The sequence below is a fragment of the Lepidochelys kempii genome, chromosome 6 (genome assembly GCF_965140265.1).
Source record: "Lepidochelys kempii isolate rLepKem1 chromosome 6, rLepKem1.hap2, whole genome shotgun sequence".
Classification (NCBI taxonomy): Eukaryota; Metazoa; Chordata; order Testudines; family Cheloniidae; genus Lepidochelys; species Lepidochelys kempii.
In genome coordinates, this window is record NC_133261.1 from 61,120,625 (window position 1) to 61,130,494 (window position 9,870).

Sequence of the window (9,870 nt, forward strand, 5' to 3'; positions counted from 1 at the left end):
AGTTACTTAGGTGAGCCAAAGCAAACTGACTTTTCATCATGGCTTAGAAAGCAAGAGTGGCTTGTGCTGTAAGAATAAAACCAGGGGGGAGGGAGAGGAAGAGGGAGGGAAGGAAGGATGGACGGACAAAATATGGTCAACTTTGGAACAAGTAGGCTAAATTCTAATGCTAGATATGAGAGCTCCAAATGCTGGTGGGTCACAACTTACAGACTGCTTTGCGTCCCCTCCTCCACCCGAGGGCTTACAAATCTATGGGCCATGAAAACCTTAAAAAATGTTAGGCTGAGAGGAACTGAATTCTCCTTCACCAGCACATCAAACATATAGGATCACCCCTAAATGATCACCAGCTGCCTCCCACGCCAGAAACACCCTCCAACCCTAGTCTAGTTCACACACAGCCACCCTTCCCCAACAGCTAGAACTGTCACCCAGCTAGACTTCTTGCTTAACCCCCCTCTCACCCAGGCCTTCCAGCAAGCTACCCCTCAAACTCTGCCGGATCCTCAGGCCTAACCGTCCCCCAGCCAACAACTAACTCATTTTCCTGCCAGATTCCCCCTGCCTAAACACACCCGGGGCCACAAATGCCTTCCCTCCCAAACTCTCCAGCAGGGCCCCACCTCCTCCAGATGCGGCAGCTCGGAGACATTTTACAAGCAGTCCCCCTGCAGCCAAAACAGAACAGTTCCACGGATGGATAGACTCTGGGCCCAAAGCTACGGGTCCGTGCAGCTCCTAAAGCTCGGCTCCGAGGCCAGATAGAGCGGAGCAGGCCGCCCGCCCGGCATTGTTTATCCTCGCAGTCTCCTCCGCCCCCTCCCACCTCCCGAACGCTAGGCCCCGACAGCCCCGCCATCGCTCCAGGACAGGCAATTATCCCCCCAGCTTCCCTTGTCCACCGCAGACCAAGCCAGACACTTACCCGGGCGGCCGCGGCCCGGCTCAGCTGCAACAGCGGGCGGGGCGCTTCATCCCCGGCCAGGAAACAGGCACCTCCTCCTCCAAGGGCGGAGCGCAGAACGCTGCAGCCGACGCCACCAGCCCCCGCCTCCCGTCGCCCCTGAGAGGGAGGCTCCCCCTTCCATGTGTCAGACAAAGGCGCTCAGAGTAGTTAGGACCCTACGGGGCCAATTCTATGCCCCCTTCTCCCAGTGTCTTCAGGGGTTAGCGGAATCGCCCGCAGCCCCATGGGGTCCAGTTTCTGTTCCCAATCCTGTCCCCAGGGGCACCAGGTCTCCTTCGGTCCTTCAAGACTCATTTCCTTCCTGAGGCACCTGCTGAGGTGTCCCCCTTGGAGGGCCTGGATTCCTCTGCTCCAAAGTTGAAGAGCAAAGGCTTGGCTCCTGCGGGAGAGGATGTGCTGCTCCAAGCCACTTGTCTCCTTTGGCAGCAGCTTGGGGCGGGGCAGGCCAGACACCCCGCAACACTTTAGGCATTTCTAAGCCAGTCACTGAAGTAGATAAGCACCAACATGCAGTCAGTGAGCCACCAGGTTGGCCCTTGGGATGCATAATTTTCATGGGTAACAATGCCACCTAGTTCCTATATAGTACTTTTCCTCAGTAGATCTCAAAGCACTTCACAAAAAGAGGGCAGTATCATCCTCATTTTACAGATATGGAAATGGGAGGTGAAGTGACCTGCCCAAGGTCACAACAGACCAGTGGCAAGGCTGCGAATAGAAGCCAGGTCTCCTAGGTCCTAGTCCATTACTTCTCAATTCTGACACCAAATCACAGCATTTTATCTGCAGGACCCTAGCCCAATAACTAATAGTTATTGTAATATTTAAGCTTTTTAGCACTTGCATACAATGCTAACAGGCATGGCAGGCAGAATCTCTCTCAAAAATGATTTTGTAGCAAGTACTAACTGGAGGAGTTTAATCAAAGAAATGTAGGACTAGAAGGGACCTTGCTCAGTCATCTAGTCCAGTTCCCTGCCCTGAGGCACGACTAAATATTGTCTAGACCGGGGTGCCCAATCTACGGCCTGTACATCGTCCACCAGAGTATTTCGTAAGGCCCGCGACATGCTTCAACACAATATACTAATGACCAATTCATTAGCATTTGGTCATCATGTTTACCTCACTTCATATACTCAAGGAAGTATGTAGAATCTGTTTGGCAAACACAAGGTTGTGTTTAGGTTTATATGGTCCTCCTATGTAATAAGATTGGGCACCACTGACCTAGAACATCCCTGACAGGTGTTTGGAGGATTTTAAGAATTTCTTGCCCTGTCCTCAGTGGATAAGAAGATAATTTGTTATCCTCCTCTTATAATCAACTTTTACATACTTGAAGACTTATCAGGTTCCCAGTCAGTTTTCTTTCCTTATTTAGAGCTCACCTTTGGCTATAGAGAAGGAACAGGGGTAGCAGTGATGGTCTGGAGCTGTTGGACATTAAAGATGCTAACCTGTGAGAAGATCATAATTTCAGCTACTGCTCTAGAACAAGACATGCAATTACAGCTATCCTGTAGGGCAGATCAATCAGTAACATGTCTAATTTGTTGCTTGACATTTTGAGATGCATGTTCTAAAACAGTGGCTCTCAACCCTTCTAAACTACTGTATCCCTTTCAGTAGTATAATTTGTCTTGCATACCCCCAAGTTTCACCTCACTTAAATATTACTTGCTTGCAAAATGAGACAAGAGTCAGAGCACACTATTACTGAAAAAAATGCTTACTTTCTCATTTATCATATAATTATAAAATAAATCAATTAGAATATAAATATTGTACTTACATTTCAATGTACAGTATATAGAACAGTATAAACAAGTAATTGTATGAAATTTTAGTCTGTACTGACTTCAGTAGTCCTTTTTATGTAGCCTGTTGTAAAACTAAGCAAATATCTAGATGATTTGTTGTACCCCCAGAAGACCTCTGCATACCCCCAGGGGTAAATATACCTCTAGTTGAGAATGTACCCCTGTTCTAGAATAACTAAGTGCCATTTATGACAAAGCCTGGTACAGTAGAAGCTGGGGTGAAGAGTTTCCTCCTGAGAAAAAGTACTGAAACAAGTCATGATCTGGCCTTTTAGCCTTCTGCTCTGCTAGCCTGAAGAAATAAGTCTCCTTTGGAGTATCAAAACTGCTCAGGGAACTAATCTCTGAAGATACCTTTCCACTGTTACAGCTCTCTCATGAGGCATCAACAGCACACATCATTTTCTTCTGTCAAACGTTTATCATTCACTGTAAACGAGCTGCAAAAGTAATTGTTTCAATGATACCTTGCTTCAAAGCTCACAATCCTAACTCAAAAGGCAAGAATCTTTGCAACAACTCACTTCAAGAGACTTCTTAAGTTGGACGGACAACCACAGTAACATTGCCTTTTCATATATGGTCCAAACAAGGTTAAATTTAGACACAAACATACTAGATTTTCCTGCAGCACACATCCGGACCCACTGCCATCTCCCCTTGTGAGAAAATATCCTGAGAAGTGCTGTTCCTCCTACACTGTACAATGCCTGCAAAGATTATGCAAACCTAATCAGTTTCATTCTGTTATGGAGGGAGGACAGCCATTCAATCCTAAAGGATGCAGCAGCACTTCTAGTAGGAACTCATTTCCCTCCCAACCCTGTAAAAAAATCCATAAACCAGAATCATATTACATCAGTTGTTTCAAAGTTAAGAAAATTAACAGCTAATATTCTATAAAGTTAGGAACACAGGAAATTCAGAGTTTAAAAAAAACTACCCTGAATCTCCACTGTTAATGATGCCCCAAAGGAGGGGGGAAATCAGAAGCACGCTGCAACCGTATCTATCCGTAATATACAGCTTTATTTTAGACTGTGACTATAACTTTGAGTTCCATAATCATATATGATGGTGCACTTCTTTATGGCTCTTTAATCATACATCAATGAATCTAAAACTCCTGCGAGATGGTTATCACAGTAACCAATTATTTATTGGTTTCAGAGTAGCAGCCATGTTAGTCTGTATCCGCAAAAGTAAATGAGTACTTGTGGCACCTTAGAAACTAACAAATTTATTTGAGCATAAGCTTTCAAGGAAGTGAGCTGTAGCTCACAAAAGCTTATGCTCAAATAAATTTGTTAGTCTCTAAGGTGCCACAAGTACTCCTTTTCTTTTTGCAATTATTTATTCTCCACTCTTCATTATAAGACCAAACCCTAAACTACTCATCACCTCAAAGGATTGAATGCTATTCTTCCATCCAAGTGGCCAGCTTTCCCTCTTCCACCACTAGGCACAGAACTAGCCGGTCTTCCCAAACACATCACATGCCTAGACCATGAAGCTACAGCACGTAGACTGCAAAAGTTAACATGGAAATAAGTAACATTTGAAATAGGAGATGTACATATGAAAAAAAGTTTAAAATGTTGCTCTATGGAGTGCATACTTGTTGTTCCAACAAAAAAGAAAGATGGGATTCTTGAATCTCTACAGGGAAGAGAGAAGGTAGTTTGACTACCTTCTCTGGTTTTCCCTAAGTCAGAAATCCAGCTCTTCAAATTTAACCTGAATTGTTTGTGCACACATGCATCTCTCACACACACACCATGTTTATGTTGGAACTCCCATCTACTGTTCTAAACTTCCCATCTTGCTGATAATTCTCACAAATAAACGACTAATTGCAAGTTTAAGGTCCTCTGTTTAGAACCACATTAGCGCAATGGACTGCTACTTTTGCTGGCATTTTCCTCCATGTAACTTTCTTTGAATGCAATGCAAGTGTTTTAATTTCATTGCAACTCCGTTTGTTTTTAAAAGAACATTTGCAAATTTTAAAGAGGAGAACTACCTGTGCTGAAAGGATAAAAACCTCAAACAAGGCCAAATGTGGAAAGAGAAAGGATGTAGGGGGAGGGAAAGAAATAGGAGAATTAGATCACCTTTTGAATTTATAAGATCAGCTGCTCCAGTGTTAGAGCTTATATTCACGACACTGCAAAATGCATATTTAAAAGGACACACTGGCAGGTAAATTTCCATGGCCTGCAAAGACAAGTCTCCTCATTAAGTTAGTAGAGGTGATACCATGTGACCTCTCTTTCTATCATGAAGAAGCTCCCCTATAGAAGACAATCCAAAATTCAAAGTTCCATTTTTTTCTGAAAATTAGATAACTAACAACAAAAATGTTTTGCTCAACATTTGCAATGCTGAAGAATAGAGTATGCAATTGTGGAAACAAGACACATTCTAAGATAAACAGAGCACCATCTTCAGTTACAGCCCATTTCAAACCCTATGTGCACATCTGTATACAAAATAAAAATTAGAATCGAGAAAGGAGAGAATGCAGCATAACAAGGCAGCCTACACATGGATTAAAATATGCTCCAATCTAGCACTGTAAATATACTCTATGAGAAATAGATGGCAGAATGATTTGCTTGCAGGGGTAGCATCCAGTCTTAGCTTGTTATGCACACACAATCTAATTTACATTCTCTATCCTCTTCTGCTGCATAGTACTAAAGCTGTGCTGCATTTTCTGATTGTCACTGACGGCCGGATTCAGCCAAAGTAAAACTTGCAAAAGGTAACAGACAGCCTAGCCTGTCTGCTGATGCTGTGATAAGGGTCACAAGACATCTTTCTACTTAGCAAGAATACCAAAAGATTTGACAGAAATGAGAATATTCTTTTCAGGGGCTATCTTGTGACCCACACCACCAAAAAAATCAGTCGGAAACTCATTCCGAAGCTAGATCACCAGAATTCAAGACATATCTTAAGTCCAAGTATCAAGAGCTGCAAAGAACCAACTGAGTGCCAAGAGTTATGCCTCAAGAGAGAGCTCAGTTCACAAGACATTAGTTTTTTTTCAAATCACTTCTAGATGCAGGAATTGTCATGTATCAAACAAACTGGTTTCCACCTAGAAAGTCTGGCCTGATCTAAATTCCATAGCAAAAACTCAAGTGATCATTTTCCGAACTAGTTGTTAGGAAGTCTGTCAGGTGCTAATAAAGCTCAGCATGCCGAGGGTCTCTGATAACCTGCACAGTGACCCAAAAAGTACCTTTAATGCTGCCAGGTAACAAGAGCCCGATACACTACACCTCAGCTCGGAGTGCCCAAAGGGCCAACCGAGTCCCGCCTTGACAACTCACGGAAAGTCCAAGCGTTGCATCCAACACAACTTTCAAACAGGGCATATTCCAGCCCGCAGCTGCGCTAACACGGAGGTGCGAGTACAAGGGAGCACGGCGCCATCAGAGCTGGAACCGCTGGTCCCTGCAGGCCACACGCTTGGCCCCACCTAGCGTTGGCAGACACCTAATGCGGGCGCGCTACGTTCCCCACGGGCGCCCCTGCAGACTCGCCCCACGGCCGCTCCGGGAAGAGGTCGCTGCCGGCCGGGTCGCTCGGTTAGGAGCTCAGCACGTTCTCGGCCTACGGCAGCTCCGCACCCCATCGCCGCAGCGGCGGCTACTGGCAAGGCCCGAGCTCTGGCTCGCGGGAGAGTCCCAAGGGGACCGGGTTTGTTCTTCCCAGGCCCCCACCTCACTGGGTGGATGGGCCTAGAGACCCCGCGCCGGCCCCGCCCCACAGCAGGACGTTAAACTGTCCGCTCACTTCTCCCCCCCCCCACCCCCCCGGGACCCTGTTGGGCGGGAGAAGGGAAATGTCACCCGCGAGCGGGAGCCTCGTGACACGGGCGGGGAAGCCCCCGGCTAGACATGTAAGTCCGGGGCGGGGGCGGGGAGAGGACACTGGTGACGCTCACCTGAGCCGGTGCGGCGAACTCCAGGCCGCTCCTCAGCGAGGTTTGAAATCACTAACGCCCCCCGCACCTCGCAGTGTCCTCAGCACCCATTGGTCGCTGCCGGCCCCGCCTATGCCCTCAACCTGGCAACTCATTGGGTAGTTTGAATCCGGTAGAGCTACGTACCGTCTCTGTTCTTTAAAGGGGCAGCTCCAGGCCGCGGTGGCTGCGGCGCTGCATCCGGCATGAGAAGCCCCCACGGCCCGTTCTCTGGCCAGTGCCGGGCAAAGCCCCGCCCGCCTGACTACCCGCGGGTACCGGACTGCCGGCTGCGGCCTGCTAGGGAGCCCGCGCCAGCCGAGTGAGTCGGGCAACGTGAGGAAGGCGCCAGGGTGGGGAACAAGGAGCCGGGCTGCGCCTCTCGCCGCTGGCTTGACGGAGGGAGGAGGAGGCGCTGCGCGCTGCGCCGGGAAGGCAACACGTGACACTAATGAAATGATACTTTATATCGGACACGTGATTGGCCTGCGGAACTCACTGCCGCGAAAACCCGTCAGGAGTTTGGCAGGCTTGAAGAAATCTTTGCTAGTTCGATGACCACTGAACACCCATAGTTACATTAGAGATGATAAACCTCCACAGGGGACACATGGACTGCCTGCTTCAGGAGGGGCCTGAGGTGCTAATTAACTGGTTGGTGAAGAAAAAGCTTCCACTAAAAATAATTTTGTAATTGTCCACTTCATGTTTTCATAAGTTTTCCTCTGACTGAGACAAGATACTGGACTTGTTGGACCACTGGTCGAAATGGCCCACCTTAATTATGCACATTGTAGGGAGAGTGGTCACTTTGGATGAGCTATTACCAGCAGGAGAGTGAGTTTGTGTGTGTGGTTTTTGGGAGGGGGGTGAGGGGGTGAGAGAACCTGGATTTGTGGAGGAAATGGCCCAACTTGATTGTCATGCACATTGTGTAAAGAGTTGTCACTTTGGATGGGCTATCACCAGCAAGAGAGTGAATTTGTGTGGGGGGGGGGGGGGGGTGGAGGGTGAGAAAACCTGGATTTGTGCTGGAAATGGCCCACCTGATGATCACTTTAGATAAGCTATTACCAGCAGGACAGTGGGGTGGGAGGAGGTATTTTTTCATATTCTCTGTGTATATAAAGTCTGCTGCAGTTTCCACGGCATGCATCCAATGAAGTGAGCTGTAGCTCACGAAAGCTCATGCTCAAATAAATTGGTTAGTCTCTAAGGTGCCACAAGTCCTCCTTTTCTTTTTGGTCTGAACTAGTAGAGCAATTCCTATCTAAAGTGATGAAAAAGTAATTATAGTTTCACCTGGGGCTTTTAGTTTCTCCAGCCACTCATTAACCCTCATGGTCTGTCTGTCTACCATACAATACATTATTGCTTAGACAATAAAGATACAAAGCCTATAAGGAAAACAACATCTGAAGCATAAGCAAGGAAAATACAAAAAGTAACTAATTCCTCTCTCCTTTAAACATACCAGTTCCTGGAGACTGGTACTGAAAAGAATCCATGGAAGGTAGATGTGGGATGCAAATGGCAGGGAGTATCGTAGTGAAGGGCCAGGGATTTAAATTTCTGACCTTGGATAGCAGAGTGATATGTTCAGTGATGATGCACATACTTTGCTATTACTTATGAGGAAAACAGTCAAAAACCAAACAAATCTATAAAATGAACCAGTCAACAAATGAGGAAGACTTATGTCTGCAGGAGACAGAACTTTCACAGGAGATGGATCAAGACTGGAATTTACTGCTTGAGTAAATAAGAATGACCACTAACCTTGCTGCAGGTGGAACTAACTGTAGAGAAGGCTTGTCTTCCAAAGCAGACCACAACCAGGTAATTCAGTGCCGGCATGGCAGCTGGGTGTGTCTGAGTCCTCACCTTTTTATTTTTTAATGTTACAGTAGCACTTGCCTCTGGCTCCAATTTCTGAAACAAGTTCTTTTTACTGCCGAAACAGAGAGCCAGGCCCAATTCAAACTCATTTCCTAACCTGGCAGGCTTTGGGAATTATGCACAGAATGCACCTAACTCCTGGGAAGGGTGGGAAGATAGAACCTCTTGTCAGAGGTGAAGGAGTTACTGCAGCATAAGGAAGCCTGAAAGGAGATCCATTCCTCTGACAAAAGGAGGGTGGACTTTAACTTAGTTTTCTCAAAACAACCCGCTCAAACATCAGCATCCTTACATTTTGTATATATAAAAATATACAGAATTTTAACCTTGTTGCTGTTGGCAGAGTTGAAAAGGATTTTTCTTTTTGCATTTACTTTTCAGGAGAGGTGCTCAGCTATCACTGTGTCAACCACAGTATAAATTCCTAGACAGAGAAGTCAACAGATCTAGGTGTTTATACTGTACTCCACAGTGCGGTGTTCAGGCATCTAAGGCCCAATCTCTTGTCTCATGGGGGAGCCTAATATTGTTGTAAAGGAGAAGTGGCTTTTCAATTGCATTCCAGTATTAAATGCAAACATCTAGGTTAATGGAAATGGTTATGGTAGGAGTTTAGATGTTCCTAAGTCAAGAAATGCACCAGTTAATGTTCCCATAGGAACTAAACTGCCCCACATGTTTATGTGGCCACATTTCATGCTGGCAGCCATCCTTGGACTGAAACTCTTTTTTAGTCAGTCTAGGTTCTACTGTACCTATCCGAGGATATTAGAGCAGCATATACTTGAGTAGTAGTTAGGTCTGTTAAATGAGGCCTTAAGATATACGTACTACTATGCAATGTGACAAGTTAGTATTGTGATGAGCCTTCTGTACTGTGACCAACCTGATTGCCTTCTATGATGAGATAACTGGCACTGTGGCTATGGGGAAAAGCAGTGGACATGATATATCTTGACTTTAGCAAAGCTTTTGATACAGTCTCCCACAGTATTCTTGCCAGCAAGTTAAAAAGGTATGGATTGGATGAATGGACTAGAAGGTGGATAAAAAACTGGCTAGATCATTGGGCCCAATGGGTAGTGATCAACGGCTCAATATCTATCTCAATATTGGCAGCCGGTATCAAGTGGAGTGCCCCAGGGGTCAATTTTGTTCAACATCTTCATTAATGAGCTGGATCGTAGGCGCCGACTCCATAG

At 46.1% G+C, this 9,870-nt stretch overlaps 1 protein-coding gene across 8 annotated transcripts in view; it reads right to left on the reverse strand.

Moving 5' to 3' along the window:
- The window catches only part of CKAP5 (cytoskeleton associated protein 5), a 100,042-nt gene extending 93,005 nt beyond the window's left edge, over positions 1-7,037 (reverse strand). For 2 of the 8 annotated variants that reach the window (XM_073348202.1, XM_073348194.1), the window contains exon 1: positions 929-1,197. The gene's annotated coding sequence lies outside the window, so the exon portion shown is untranslated. Of the gene's footprint in view, positions 1-626; positions 650-928; positions 1,201-6,134; positions 6,267-6,751; positions 6,851-6,916 lie in introns of those variants that run through there. The other 6 variants (XR_012159412.1, XM_073348198.1, XM_073348196.1 and 3 more) reach the window with 6 other exon arrangements.
- Positions 7,038-9,870: the final 2,833 nt, after the last annotated feature.